Source organism: Schistocerca cancellata, chromosome 8, assembly GCF_023864275.1.
Source record: "Schistocerca cancellata isolate TAMUIC-IGC-003103 chromosome 8, iqSchCanc2.1, whole genome shotgun sequence".
Classification (NCBI taxonomy): Eukaryota; Metazoa; Arthropoda; class Insecta; order Orthoptera; family Acrididae; genus Schistocerca; species Schistocerca cancellata.
Genome location: NC_064633.1, coordinates 184,230,539 through 184,246,124, shown reverse-complemented (window position 1 = coordinate 184,246,124; position 15,586 = coordinate 184,230,539). Strand labels below are relative to the sequence as shown.

The 15,586-nt window shown below is 43.5% G+C and overlaps 1 pseudogene; it reads right to left on the bottom strand.

The window, feature by feature from the left end:
• Positions 1–8,936: 8,936 nt before the first annotated feature.
• Positions 8,937–9,054, bottom strand: LOC126095982 (5S ribosomal RNA; annotated as a pseudogene).
• Between the last annotated feature and the right edge of the window lie 6,532 nt (positions 9,055–15,586).

Below are 15,586 nucleotides of genomic sequence, written 5' to 3'. Positions count from 1 at the left end.
TTGCTTTAAATACGCGCTGCAATGGTCGTGAGCGTTAATTAACTTTGAGATTGGACTTGGTGAGATAGGTCAAGGTGCCTGTAAGGCGACAAAGACGTCATTATCAACATCTCACTGAATTTGAACTATTTCGCGTAACAGGGTTACTAGAAGCTGGATGATCCTTCTGCGGTAATGCAGAAAGACTTGGCAGGAATGTAGCTATTATACATTGCTGCTGGCAGCAGTGGTCGCGAGAACGTATGGACGCACGTAGGCCGGGCTCCGGGCGGCCACGTGGCCATGCCGAGAGGGAAGACCATTGTGTTCGTCGTACGGCTCTCACGCATCTTACTGCATCTACAGCGTCATTCTGAGCAGCAATTGGCACCTAAGTGACTTTTTTCTTATGTCTACAATTGTAATTTGGTCTGTTACCTAGTGCTAACAACAGAGCGAAAGCTCATTGGAAAAATGTATAAATGTGTGTGAATTCCTATGGGACCAAACTGCTGATGTCATCAGTCCCTAGACTTACACACTACTTAAACTAATCTACGCTAAGGACAACATACACACCCATGCCCGAGGGAGGACTCGAACCTCCGGCAGAAGTGGTCGCTCGATTCGTGACATGGCGCCTCTAACCGCGCGGCCACTCCGTGCGGCAGAGCTCATTGGAAGGCAGGGTGAAGGTCTGTTGTGTTTTCTGGTGAAAGGTGGTTCTGGATAATATTGTGCGGAAGGCGAAACAAAGACTGCTCTTTGTTTGTAGAACACTTAGAAGATGCGACAAACCCACTAAAGAGACAGCGTACATTATACTTGTCCGTCCTCTGCTGGAATATTGCTACGTTACCAGGTAGGATTGACTGAGGACATCGAAAAAGTGCAAAGAAAGGCAGCTCGTTTCGTGTTATCGCGTAATAGAGATGAGAGTGTCACTGATATGATATGCGAGTCGGGGTGGCAGTCACCGAAAGAAAGGCGGTTTTCTTTACGGCGAGATCTATTTACGAAATTTCAATCACCAACTTTCTCTTCCGAATGCGAAAATATTTTGTTGACACTCACCTACGTAGGGAGAAATGCTCATCATAACAAAATAAGACAAATCAGAGCTCGAACGGAAAGATTTGGTGTTCCTTTTTCCCACGCGCCATTCGAGAGTGGAATGCTCTCATTAATAAACGGTCACAATGCCTATATAGTACTAGGGACAGAAAGTTGGCTGAAACCAGACGTAAACAGTAATGAAATCCTAAACTCAGATTGGAATGTATACCGCAGAGACAGGCTGTACAGTGAAGGGGGAGGCGTGTTTATAGCGATAAGAAGTGCAATAGTATCGAAGGAAATTGACGGAGATCCGAAATGTGAAATAATTTGGGTGAAGGTCACGGTTAAAGCAGGCTCAGACATGGTAATTGGATGTCTCTATAGGCCCCCTTGCTCAGCAGCTGTTGTGGCTGAGCACCTGAAGGATAATTTGGAAAATATTTCGAGTTGATTTCCCCACCATGTTATAGTTCTGGGTGGAAATTTTAATTTGCCCGATATAGCCTGGGAGACTCAAATGTTCATAACGGGTGGCAGGGAAAAAGTATCCGGTGACATTTTTTTAAGTGCTTTATCTGAAAACTACCTTGAGCAGTTGAAAAGAGAACCGACTCGTGGCGATAACATATTAGACCTTCTGATGACAAACAGACCCGAACCATTTAAAACAGTTAACGCAGAACAGGGAATCAGCAATCATAAAGCGGTTACTGCATCGATGATTCCAGCCGTAAAAAGAAATATTAAAAAGGGTAGGAAGATTTTTCTGTTTAGCAAAAGTGACAAAAAGCAGATTACAGAGTACCTGACGGCTCAACGCAAAAGTTTTGTCTCAAGTACAGATAGTGTTGAGGATCAGTGGACAAAGTTCAAAACCATCGTACAATATGCGTTAGATGAGTATGTGCAAAGCAAGATCGTAAGAGATGGAAAAGAGCCACCGTGGTACAACAACCGAGTTAGAAAACTGCTGCGGAAGCAAAGGGAACTTCACAGCAAACATAAACATAGCCAAAGCCTTGCAGACAAACAACAATTACGCGAAACGAAATGTAGTGTGAGGAGGGCTATGTGAGAGGCGTTCAATGAATTCGAAAGTAAAGTTCTATGTACTGACTTGGCAGAAAATCCTAAGAAATTTTGGTCTTATGTCAAAGCGGTAGATGGATCAAAACAAAATGTCCAGACACTCTGTGACAAAAATGGTACCGAAACGGAGGATGACAGACCAAAGGCCGAAATACTAAATGTCTTTTTCCAAAGCTGTTTCACAGAGGAGAACTGCACTGTAGTTCCTTCTCTAGATTGTCGCACAGATGACAAAATGGTAGATATCGAAATAGACGACAGAGGGATAGAGAAACAATTAAAATCGCTCAAAAGAAGAAAGGCTGCTGGACCTGATGGGATACCACTTCGATTTTACACAGAGTACGCGAAGGAACTTGCCCCCCTTCTTGCAGCGGTGTACCGTAGGTCTCTAGAAGAGCGTAGCGTTCCAAAGGATTGGAAAAGGGCAAGGTCATCCCCGTTTTCAAGAAGGGACGTCGAACAGATGTACAGAACTATAGACCTATATCTCTAACGTCGATCAGTTGTAGAATTTTGGAACACGTATTATGTTCGAGTATAATGACTTTTCTGGAGACTAGAAATTTACTCTGTAGGAATCAGCATGGGTTTCGAAAAAGGTCGTGTGAAACACAGCTCGCGCTATTCGTCCACGAGACTCAGAGGGCCATAGACACGGGTTCCCAGGTAGATGCCGTGTTTCTTGATTTCCGCAAGGCGTTCGATACAGTTCCCCACAGTCATTTAATGAACGAAGTAAGAGCATATGGACTGTCAGACCAATTGTGTGATTGGATTGAAGAGTTACTAGATAACAGAACGGAGCATGTCATTCTCAATTGTGAGAAGTCTTCCGAAGTAAGAGTGATTTCAGGTGTGCCGCAGGGGAGTGTCATAGGACCGTTGCTATTCACATTATACATAAATGACCTTGTGGATGACATCGGAAGTTCACTGAGGCTTTTTGCGGATGATGCTGTGGTATATCGAGAGGTTGTAACAATGGAAAATTGTACTGAAATGCAGGAGGATCTGCAGCGAATTGATGCATGGTGCAGGGAATGGCAATTGAATCTCAATGTAGACAAGTGTAATGTGCTGCGAATGCATAGAAACCCTTATCATTTAGCTACAATATAGCAGGTCAGCAACTGGAAGCAGTTAATTCCATAAATTATCTGGGAGTATGCATTAGGAGTGATTTGAAATGGAATGATCATATAAAGTTGATCGTTAGTAAAGCAGATGCCAGACTGAGATTCATTGGAAGAATCCTAAGGAAATGGAATCCGAAAACAAAGGAAGTAGGTTACAGTACGCTTGTTCGCCCGCTGCTTGAATACTGCTCAGCAGTGTGTGATCCGTACCAGAGAGGGTTGATAAAAGAGAGAGAGAAGATCCAACGGAGAGCAGAGCGCTCTTCGTTACAGGATCATTTAGTAATCGCGAAAGCGTTACGGAGATGATAGATAAACTCCAGTGGAAGACTCTGCAGGAGAGACGCTCAGTAGCGCGGTACGGGCTTTTGTTGAAGTTTCGAGAACATACCTTCACCGAAGAGTCAAGCAGTATACTGCTCCCTCCTACGTATATCTCGCGAAGAGACCATGAGGATAAAATCAGAGAGATTAGAGCCCACACAGAAGCATACCGACAGTCCTTCTTTCCACAAACAATACGACACTGGAATAGAAGGGAGAACCGGTAGAGCTACTCAAGGCACCCTCCGCCACACACCGTCAGGTGGCTTGCGGAGTATGGGTGTAGATGTAGATGTAGATGTAGAATGGTAAATAGTATGAAAATGGTTCGATGAGCTCTCTGCCAGGCAATTAAGTGTGAATAGCAGAGTAACCATGTAGAGGCAGATGTGCCTTGTTGCCAGTGATGGTCAAGTTAGTAGGAAGCCAGTTGAGGGCATGAAACCAACCTGTCAATTTGCTAGACACAACGGACCTACATTTGACGTAATTGTCTGGGGAGCGATTTTGTATGACAGCAGGAACACACTCACTGTACGCGAATCTGGTGATTCAATCTAGCGTGCTGCCATTCGTGAACAGAATTCCAGGGTGTGTTTTCTTCCAGGTTAACGCTCGTCCACTACCACTGTTGTAACCAGAAATGATTTACAGAGTGTCGACAAGTTGCCTTGGACTGCTCGATCACCATATCTGATTCGAGAGAAGATCGAACATCATCGGACGGCACTCCATCATCTTCCGCAACCAGCATTCCAAAATGGTTCATATGGCTTTGAGCACTATGCGACTTAACTTCTGAGGTCATCAGTCGCTTAGAACTTAGAACTAATTAAACCGAACTAACCTAAGGACATCATACACATCCATGCCCGAGGCAGGATTCGAACCTGCGACCGTAGCGGTCGCTCGGCTCCAGACTGTAGCGCCTAGAACCGCACGGCCACTCCGGCCGGCACAACCAGCATTAACCGTCCCTGTATTGACTGATCAAGTGCAACAGGTATGTGACTCCATCTCACAAACTGATAATCCGGCATATATACAAGCCAATGAAAACACGTTTGCTTGCTTTCATTCAACATTCTGGCGGTTACGCCGATTATTTAAGTGCCAGCATTTCAAATTTGCAGTGGTTTATCTTGCGCTCGCATTAACCTATGAACTTGCCAAGTTTATCACTTAACTATGGTACCTAGACAAATGTGGTCCGAAAATTCCACTACTTTACATTAATTAATTTTCCGTGTTACTGTTTTTTTCCATCGTGTGTTAAATGTGGTGTAGTGCATTGAGCAAATATAGTCAGAAACAAACATTACTTGAAATTATGGCTATCAATGAGCACAATTCACAGAGTCTTTACTTAATACTTTGTAATGAAATACACCTCCAATTTTCATCCTTGGTAAATAGGCAGCAGCCATATTATGCTTGTTGTAAACAGTGTAATTGTTCCCTGCCCACATTCCACTCACTCGTCCCGCGTCTCTACCCATCCCTCCACCTGCACAGTCTTTGCTGCCTCTTCATCACATTCACCAGTTATTTTGTCCGTATAATATAGTAGTCCGCACCAACACTCTCTTGTGTACTCTTTTGAGTTGCACATTTTTATACTTCGAATCACTGAGTATAGTTCACAACTCCCTTCTGTTTTCATTAAGCTTCTGTTTTTCATATAGAAATATAGCCGTAAATGGTTATATATCTTTGGCAAAACAATCTTTGTACTTTCGTTGATGTGTGGACTCTGTTTATCCTAAGTTGTCCGAGGACGGGTTACGAAGCCGGTTCACAGCGAATTCTAGAATAAATATTGTGGAGCATCAATATTGTATATTTTAATATTTAAATTGCTTTTAAACTAAAACTATACAATTATTGTAAAAGAAACTTGCTTGAACGACTACACTATCTCAAGTGTCTGGGCCTGTTATTGGTTATTAATATGAGGTGTGTCCACATTTTGCATTTATGACGGCTAGAAGTCTGCTGGGGACATTTTCAGTGTGGCGTCTCTATGTCTTAGGAGGGATGGTAGCCCACTTTTCTTTCACTGAAGGTACTGATGTTGGACGATGGTGTCTGGAACGAAGTCTACTTTCTGACTCATCCCAAAGGTCCACAGGTTTCAGAGCGCGGCTCTAAGAGACCGCTTCATTACGGGAACGTTATTGTCCACAGAGTATTGCGTCAAAGATGCTGCTTCATGACATGCTGAATTGTCATGCTGACACAGCCATTGTCTCCGATGTGTTCCCCCACTACACGCGTACACAGTGTGGTAGAATATGTTCGTATCCTTTAGTATCTGGAGTTTCCGTACGTGGAACAGGACGGCCACACACTAATCACGAAAAGCACCTCCAAAGCAACGAAAAAAACATGCCAAATTCAGAAGAACTGAAAATCCCCAAGACTGACTAACTTTCACGGAACTCTAAATTTAGTGCGGACATCAAGGCGAGATGCTTTTAATAGTTCCCACAATGAAATATTGTCTCAAAGTATGGTAGAAAGCCCTAAGAGATTCTGGTCGTATGTAAAGTACACCAGTGGCAAAAAACAGTCAATACCGTCACTGCGTGACAGCGATGGAAATGTTACCCATGATGGTGCCACTAAAGCGGAGTTACTAAATACAATTTTCCGTAATTCCTTCACGAAAGAAGACGAGGTAAACATTCCAGAATTCGAAACCAGAACAGCTGTTAGCATGAGTGACATAAAAGTAGATAGGTGTTGCGAAACAACTCAAATCACTTAAGAGAGGCAAGTCTTCCGGTCCAGATGATATACCAATCAGGTTACTTTCAAAGTATGCAGACACAATAGCGCCTTTCTTAGCGGTCATATACAACCGCTCACCTGACAAAAGGTCTGTTCCTAAAGACTGGAAAGTAGCACAGGCCACACCAATAATCAAGAAAGGAAATAAGAGTAACCCATTGAATTACAGACCCATATCACTGACCTCAATTTGCAGTAGGATTCTGGTACATATACTGTAGTCTAACATTATTAATCACCTTGAAGAAAATGACTTATTGATACATAAGCAACACGGATTTCAGAACATATCGTTCTTGTGCAACACAGATAGCTCTTTATTCCCATGAACTAATGAGTGCTGTCAACAAGGGTACTCAGAACGATTCTATATTCCTAGATTTCCAGAAGGCTTTCGATACAGTTCCTTAGAAGTGACTGTTAATCAAATTGCGTGCATATGGAGTATCGTCTCAGTTGTGAGTTGGATTCGTGATTTCCTCTCAGAGAGGTCGCAGTTCGTAATGATAGACGGTAAATCATCGAGTAGAAAAGAAGTGATATCTGGCGTTCCGCAAGGTAGTGTCACAGGCCCTCTGCTGGTCCTGATTTACAAAAATGATTTAGGTGATAATCAAAGCAGCCCCCTTAGAATGTTTGCAGATGACACTGTAAAATCATCAGACAATCAATTCCAATTAAAAAACGATCTAGAGAGAATTTCTGTATGGTGCGAAAAGTGGCAATTGGCACTAAACAAAGAAAAGTGCGAGGTCATCCACATGGGTACTAGAAGAAAACCAATAAATTTTGGGTATACGATAAATCACACAAAGCCGGCCGCGGTGGTCTAGCGGTTGTGGCGCTGCAGTCCGGAACCGCGCGACTGCTACGGTCGCAGGTTCGAATCCTGCCTCGGGCATGGGTGTGTGTGATGTCCTTAGGTTAGTTCGGTTTAAGTAGTTCTAAGTTCTAGGGGACTTATGACCTAAGATGTTGAGTCCCGTAGTGCTCAGAGCCATTTGAACAATTTTTTTTGAAATCACACAAATCTAAGGGCTGTCAGTTCGACTAAATACCTAGAAATTACAATTACGAGCAACTTAAATTAGAAAGACCACATAGACAATATTGCGGGGAAGGCGAAACAAAGACTGCGCTTTGTTGGCATAACACTTAGAAGATGCGATAAACCCACGAAAGAGACAGCCTACATTACACTTGCCACTGAAACAAAGGCGGTTTTCTTTGCGGCGAGATCTATTTACGAAATTTCAATCATCAACTTTCTGTTCCGAACGCGAAAATATTTTGTTGACATCCACCTACGTAGGGAGAAATGATCATCATAATAAAATGAGAGAAATCAGAGCTCGAACGGAAAGATTTAGGTGTTCCCTTTTCCCGCGCGCCATTCGAGAGTGGAATGGTAGAGAAGTAGTATGAAAAAGGTTCGATGAACCCTCTGCCAGGCACTTAAGTGTGAACTGCAGAGTAACCATGTAGATGTAGATGTACGACAACACCACTTCCTCCATACGTCTCACTGACAGTACATACGATGCTCAGTAACGTTCTCCAGGGTTTCACCAAACCAAAGCCCTTCAGTATGATTGTCACAGGCTGCAGCGTGATTCGTCACTCCATATTTCACCATTCCAGTCACCTTCCGACCAGTGGATCCGCTCTTTAACGCCACCTCAAGCGTCGCTTAACACTGACCACGGATACGTGTGTTTTATGAACGGCTTTTTCTCTCCCTGTGCTCAGCCACTGTGCTAGGTGGCCTGCTGGTAGCACTTTGGGTCTCATAAGTGATTCTTTAATCTAACTTCATCCGATTTTCTGCAGCCAACCTCCGCAATTCTCGACTGTCCTTGTATGTTAGGACATGAGAGCTGGATGGTCTTGGTTTAGCTACGTGTTGTTCCTTTGCATTTCCACTTCACTATCATATCACCAACAATTAACTTGGGCGGCTTTACAAGGGTTGAAATGTCTCTGATGTATTGGTTACTGAGGTAATATCCAACATCTGGTCCAACTTCGAAGTCACTCGGCTCTCCTGACTGACCCACTCTGCTGCTGTTCACAACGCAACAGTCTCCGCCTCTTTTCATGCTAGTGGGTCCACCTCTCTTGACATCAGTTCCGCATTGCATACGGGTGTCCGAATATTTTTGATCAATTACTGTATATGAAAAATAGCGAACTCCTCCGGAACCTGATTTAGCTTTTCCGTGATTTCCCTAAATCGCTCCAGGTAAATGCCGGGATGGTTCCTTTGAAAGGGCACGGCCGACCTCCATCCCCGTCCATCCCTAAACCGATGAGTCCGATGACCTCGCAGTTTGATCTCTCCCCCCAAAACTACCAAACTCAAGCCATGAAGGCCCAACGGTACCGACCGGCCGCCGTGTCATCCTCAGCCCATAAGCATCACTGGATGCCGAAATGAAGGGGCATGTGGTCAGCACACCGCTCCCCGGGCCGTATGTCAGTTTCCGAGACCGGAGCCGATAATTAATCAAGTAGCTCCACAGTTTGCCTCACAAGGGCTGAGTGCACCTCGCTTGCCAACAGCGCTCGGCAGACCGGATGGTCACCCATCCAAGTGCTAGCCCAGCTCGACAGCGCTTAACTTCGGTGATCTGACGGGAACCGTTGTTACCACTGCGGCAAGGCCGTTGACCGAAAAATAGCGAACACAGACCCAAAAGTGCAATACCGCGTAGTCACTGATGATCCAAATGCTCTCTCTCTCTCTCTCTCTCTCTCTCTCTCTCTCTCTCATTCCCTCTCTGTTTCTCTCTCTCTCCCTGTCTACTTTTTTATTTAGTTTTATCTCAGACGACGGAAAATCTCTCCCAGATGTAAATTACAAACTGGTCCTATATCCTGATTTTGATCAGTGTTGTCGACATACTTGTATTTCCCATGTTCATTGGGAGGGTACCTGAAATGGAACTCCTCCGCTCCCAAAAATTGCCGGTTGGGATTCCTACAGTGATGTTTGGCTGTAAAAAAACAGTTCTGCAACAATCTGAAGAAAGATTTAAAAATAAGAAAAGGACTGATACGTGTACTTTCGACATGGTTATAAAGCGTACCACTTTACCCTGTCTATCCACTAACAGATGTAATTTTATGTCCACTAAGCTTAGAAGTTTTAAGTTGGCACATATTGTAACAGAATTAAAATAAAAGTAGTTTCATTGACCCTGTTCTGATGATGGTTCTCTGGGGATTCCCTTGGACGAGAGGCAAATACAGGAACTGGGAAACCATTATCAAATTTTCCCTACTGGGTCCCTCTGTGCCCCATTATTCAATGGATTAATGGAGGAATGTGGTCTGCTAATAACTTTAATGTAATTCAAAATAAAATTCAGTTGCCAGCTGAAAATATATATTTTTTTCCCTTTACCGGTTTCGACAAATTAATTTATCGCCTTCAGAAGGTTATAAGTTAAATCTTTAGATTTTGACTATTTTGTAGGCTTCTGGAGAAGACAAATTGATTTGTCGAAACCGGTAAAGCGAAATAAAGATACATTTGCAACTGATGACTGAATTTTATTCTGAAATATGTACTGCAGTTACTGAAAAATAACGGCTATGAATAAAATAATAAATTAATACAATTTCCCCAGTGTCAAACAAGAGACACATGAAAATACGGACGACTCCTGAACACATGGACTCCGTTTATAATACGGGCCTGTGCGGAGAGCTCCATATGAAATCCAACGTGCGGTATGGGCAATCCGGAATTGCTTTGTGGCTTGTACCACTGTTCAAAGTCACCACTTTGTGCACCTGATACGAAATTCCCAGCGATAAGGATACAAAAAATTCCCGAGTCGCGAGTCTGTTTATGTGTGGCACACGAGGGTAGCCGCTTGTGGGGCCTCTTCTCCTGACTGCGGGACAGTGGTTTGCGTAGCTGCTGTTACTCTTTGATCACATTACACACGTGTCATGTCGTTTAAGTCCTTTTCGAAAGCATTTCCAGCGGCACAAAAGATCACATATTTCTATTTAGAAAATAAATAAAGTACAGTCTTGTCGTAATTCGACACCTATAAACGTTAATATTCACTTACGTACGTTGGAAAATTCTCCACATTTTCCGCCATAATTTACCGAAAACCGCATCTCGATATATTTACTCACCATGGATCTTAGACCATAGATTATACACTGATAGCCAAAAAATTATGACCACTGCCCACCGCGACGTTGGATGCCGCCTGGCGGAGTTGCCGGCATATAGCGCGGTAGCAAAATTATGTAAACGCAGCAGACACGGGCAGGGGAACATCCTATCGAAGATATAGATATGCAAATGGAGAAATCCATTGAGATAAGCGACTTTGACAAAGGACAGATCATCATTGCACCGAGCCTGTGAACAAGTATCTCGAAAATGGCGAAGCCGGTCGAATTTTTGTGTCTTACTGTCGTGCAAGCTGTGGTGCGAGATTCTGAAAAAAGTAGGGGTAAGCTATAGGGAGAGACGGGTCATATACAACCAAGAGGGAATAATAAGACGATCAAGAACGAAGTGCTCGTATTAAGAAGGGTGTAAGACAAGGCTGTAGCCTTTCGTCCCTACTCTTGAATCTGTACATCGAGGAAGCAATGATGGAAATAAAAGAAAGGTTCAGGAGTGGAATTTAAATAGAAGGTGAAAGTATATCAATGATACGATTCGCTGATGACATTGCTATCCTGAGTGAAAGTGAAGAAGAATTAAATGATCTGCTGAACGGAATGAACAGTCTAACGAGTACACAGTACAGTTTGAGAGTAAATCGGAGAAAGACGAAGGTAATGAGAAGTAGTAGAAATGAGAACAGCGAGAAACTTAACATCAGGATTGATGGTCACGAAGTCAATGAAGTTAAGGAATTCTGCTACCTAGGCAGTAAAATAACCAATGACGGACGGAGCAAGGAGGACATCAAAAGCAGACTCGCTATGGCAAAAAAGGCATTTCTGGCCAAGAGAAGTCTACTGATATCAAATACCGGCCTTAATTTGAGGAAGAAATTTCCAAGGATGTACGTCTGGAGTACAGCATTGTATGGTAGTGAAACATGGACTGTGCGAAAACCGGAACAGAAGAGAATCGAAACATTTGAGATGTGGTGCTATAGACGAATGTTGAAAATTAGGTGGACTGATAAGGTAAGGAATGAGGAGGTTCTACGCTGAATCGGAGAGGAAAGGAATATGTGGAAAACACTGACAAGGAGAAGGGACAGGATGATAGGACATCTGCTAAGACATGAGGGAATGTCTTCCATGGTATTAGAGGGAGCTGTAGAGGGCAAAAACTGTAGAGGAAGACAGAGATTGGAATCGTCAAGCAAATAATTGAGGACGTAGGTTGCAAGTGCTACTCTGAAATGAAGAGGTTAGCACAGGAAAGGAATTCGTGGCGGGCCGCATCAAACCAGTCAGTAGACTGATGACCAAAAAAAAAAAAAACTGTCGTGAGAATCTACGGAAAAAGGTAGGACAGTGAAAGTAACACTAGACGCTAAATGATAGCACGTCCAGAACTCTTCACAGAACGTGAGGTTTGGAGGCTTGTCTGCCCTGTAAAGAACAATAGATGCTGATCTGTGGCATCTCTGCCGAAAGAAAACAATGCTGGAGCATGCGTAAGTGTTTCGGAGCACACCGTTCATCGAACATTGTTGAACTTGGAGCTCCGCAGCAGATCACATCCATGTGCTCACATGACCCGACGACATAATGAATTAAGATCACAGTGGGCACGGAAACATCGGGACTCGACTGTCGATCGATGGAAACGTGTCGGTTCTTCGGGTGAGTCACATTTTTACCACACCATGTCGATGGTGGTCCGTATAAAAGCCGTCATCGAGGTGAGCGTGCAGCACTCCACAGAAGCAGACTGATGGGGGCCGTATTATGCTATGGGAGACATTGTCCTGCGCTTGCGTGGAACCTGCGATAGTAATCGATGACACACTGACAGCTGCGAACCATGTGCGTTCCTTCATGCTTAATGTCTTCCCCGACGGCGATGTCATCTTTCAGCTGTATAATTCTCCGTGTCTCGGATCCAGAGCCGTGCTGTAGCGGTTTGAGGAACTCACGTTGACGTCTCGGCTACCAAATTTGCCTGATGTAAATCCTATGGAACCCTTCAGCTCGCTATTGGGCGCCATCAGCGCCTAGGCAAATCAGCGGCCCGTTATTTACGCGAATTATATTAACTGCATAGACATCTCATGCCACATAGCATCACAAACTGTCGGACCCTTATACAGAGAATCGGTGATGTATTTCGTTCCAAAGGCGGACAAACAAGCTGTTAAGCAGCTGATCATTATGTTTTGGCTCATCAGTGTATGGACCACGCTCGATGTCATAAGATCGGAACCAAAATCAGGTGACTAGTGGCAGCAAACACTTGCAATGTCTTCTGGAATGTTGTTCAACATTCTTTAGCTTTACTGTAGTATCTTCAATAGAGGTTTTTTCATCACAACGGTGAAATCTTGTACAGCCTTTGGACGCACCAAAAGATGTGTGACAGAAAATAACTTTATTTTAAAATACAAAAAATTGTGAAAACCTTTTTTTGGAAAATTAGGATGTGTTTGGTCCACAGAAAATTTTAAGACAATGCGATGTTAATATCCAACACACCACAGGAGCTTTCTCTTTTTTCTTAGAAGTTAAACAGTTTTTTATGATTGTTAGATCCCGCACACTATAAAACAGTAAAATGTGATGACTAGTTTCAGTTGACTAAGCAGCCATTTTCAGATCATTCATTGTGACGTATGTGTCATCACATAGCGTACTGCAAAGCCTGCACCGCCTACATAAATGGAAGCATGTGCATATGCAGTCAGTTACGAAATGTACGCCGGCCGGTGTGGCCGAACGGTTCTAGGCGCTTCAGTCTGGAACCGCGTGACCGCTACGGTCGCAGGTTCGAATTCTGCCTCGGGCATGGATGTGTGTGATGTCCTTAGGTTAGTTAGGTTTAAGTAGTTCTAAGTTCTAGGGGACTGATGACCTCAGAGTCCCATAGTGCTCAGAGCCATTTGAACCATTTTGAACGAAATGTACGAGGTACTGCAACCTCATCTGCATGGTTGCGAACTAGTTGGTTATCTCTTACGGGTTTATTCAGTTTTTTTATTGAGTGTTACTCATACGAACATGTCCCAAACTCATAGACCATGCAGGATTTCAGTACGCTACAAGCTGCCATATAATTTTGCATGAGTGATCTGACGATGGTTGCATAGCCAACTGAAACCAGTTACCACATTTTAATATTTTATAATGTGCGCTATCTAGGCAAATAAACATTTTCAGCTTTTTTTAGAAATCGTAAGAAATCTATGTTTGATTGCTTTCTCCTCCCTAATATATTTTGCTTCTTACTTTCCGGTTGTACGGGATTAAACAGAACTGATACATAAAAACTAATTTTGTATAAGCACAGGGCATTATGAGTAGAAATAAATGTCATTTCATACAGTAACATAATATATGATTTCACACTTATTGTTGAAGAATCGTCTGAAAAGTAAATGCTTCCTTTAAAGAGTAATTTTTCGTATTTTGCTCCTGTTGAACCGGCGATTGCAATTGCTCACAGTGCAACAAGACACACTTTCGCTGAAGAACTGTAGTTTTGTCCTTTCTAACAAGAAGGAACTGTCAATACGAGTACAGTGTTTCTAACTGTTCGTTACCGTAACACCAGACCGAATGTAAACACGATAACTAGCGCATTAATACTGAGGAATTCGGAGACGTAAGGTTAACTGTACTACTGCATATGTAATACTGATACAACAGGTCGTTGAACTGTTAGTCACCTGCTGGTTTTAAGCTCTAAATCAGAAAAACTGTAACTGGTAGCTCCATTTCGCGTAGCGCGTAGTGACAGAAACTCGTCACTTTGCCCTCCGTCACGTGACTTAGATGTTGGTTTTCCGAAACTGAACGTTAAATTAATACAGGAGGTCGAGAACAAACAAATATATTTCGATAAGGAACATATGGTCTCTGAAATCAGCTTATAATGTTAGGTAACGTTTTGTTACTGGGGGCCGGCCGGAGTGGCCGTGCGGTTCTAGGCGCTGCAGTCTGGAGCCGAGCGGCCGCTACGGTCGCAGGTTCGAATCCTGCCTCGGGCATGGATGTGTGTGATGTCCTTAGGTTAGTTAGGTTTAATTAGTTCTAAGTTCTAGGCGACTGATGACCTCAGAAGTTAAGTCACATAGTGCTCAGAGCTATTTTTTTGTTACTGGGGCTGACGTAAGTCATTGTGACGGTGTCGCCGACTGGGGACGTGTACTGATATTCCAAATGTTCAAATGTGTGTGAAATCTTATGGGACTGCTAAGGTCATCAGTCCCTAAGCTTACACACTACTTAACCTAAATTATCCAAGGACAAACACACACACCCATGCCCGAGTGAGGACTCGAACCTCCGCCGGGACCAGCCGCACAGTCCATGACTGCAGCGCCCTAGACCGCTCGGCTAATCCCGCGCGGCTACTGACATTCAAAACTGCTCTGTGGACGCATAGCTGGCTCTGTCGTCTGAATAAAAAGAAACCGATTCAAAGGATGTACCTCCAGCGCGATGGATTGCTAGCCCATTTCAGAAACGCTGTGGGAAATTATATGAGAGCCACCTTCTGGAATCAATAGATTCCACCCAGGTCTCCTGACGTCACACACGTGGAGACATACGAAGCAATTGGTAGATGAAACCGTTGTGGGAACAGAAGAAGACCTCATCGCTATAATTACTTACGCTACTGGCACAACTGCGGACCTGCCAGGTATCTTCAAACCGACACAGCAGTCAACAGTCCGTCGATGTACCTCGAGTGTACAAGCCAACGGTTCTGCGTTCAATTATTTTCTGTGAATTCCACTGGGTAATTAGCCTGATAAACTACCTACTGTATAAATAGCCCCTAGCATCAGAAACTGCTGTCAGGGACAATGTGTACCATAACTGAATTTGTTTGAAGTTTTCTACTTCCTATTTTAATCTGAAAGAATAATTTCGGAACATCCTGTTACAGGGATTTAAAGGACTTTTCAGAGTTTAGGGATGACGGATCGAGACATGAGAAACAACTTTCGATAGAGACACAATGTTTGCTGAGGCTTTCTGGCGACTCCCAGAATCCTTTTGTAAAG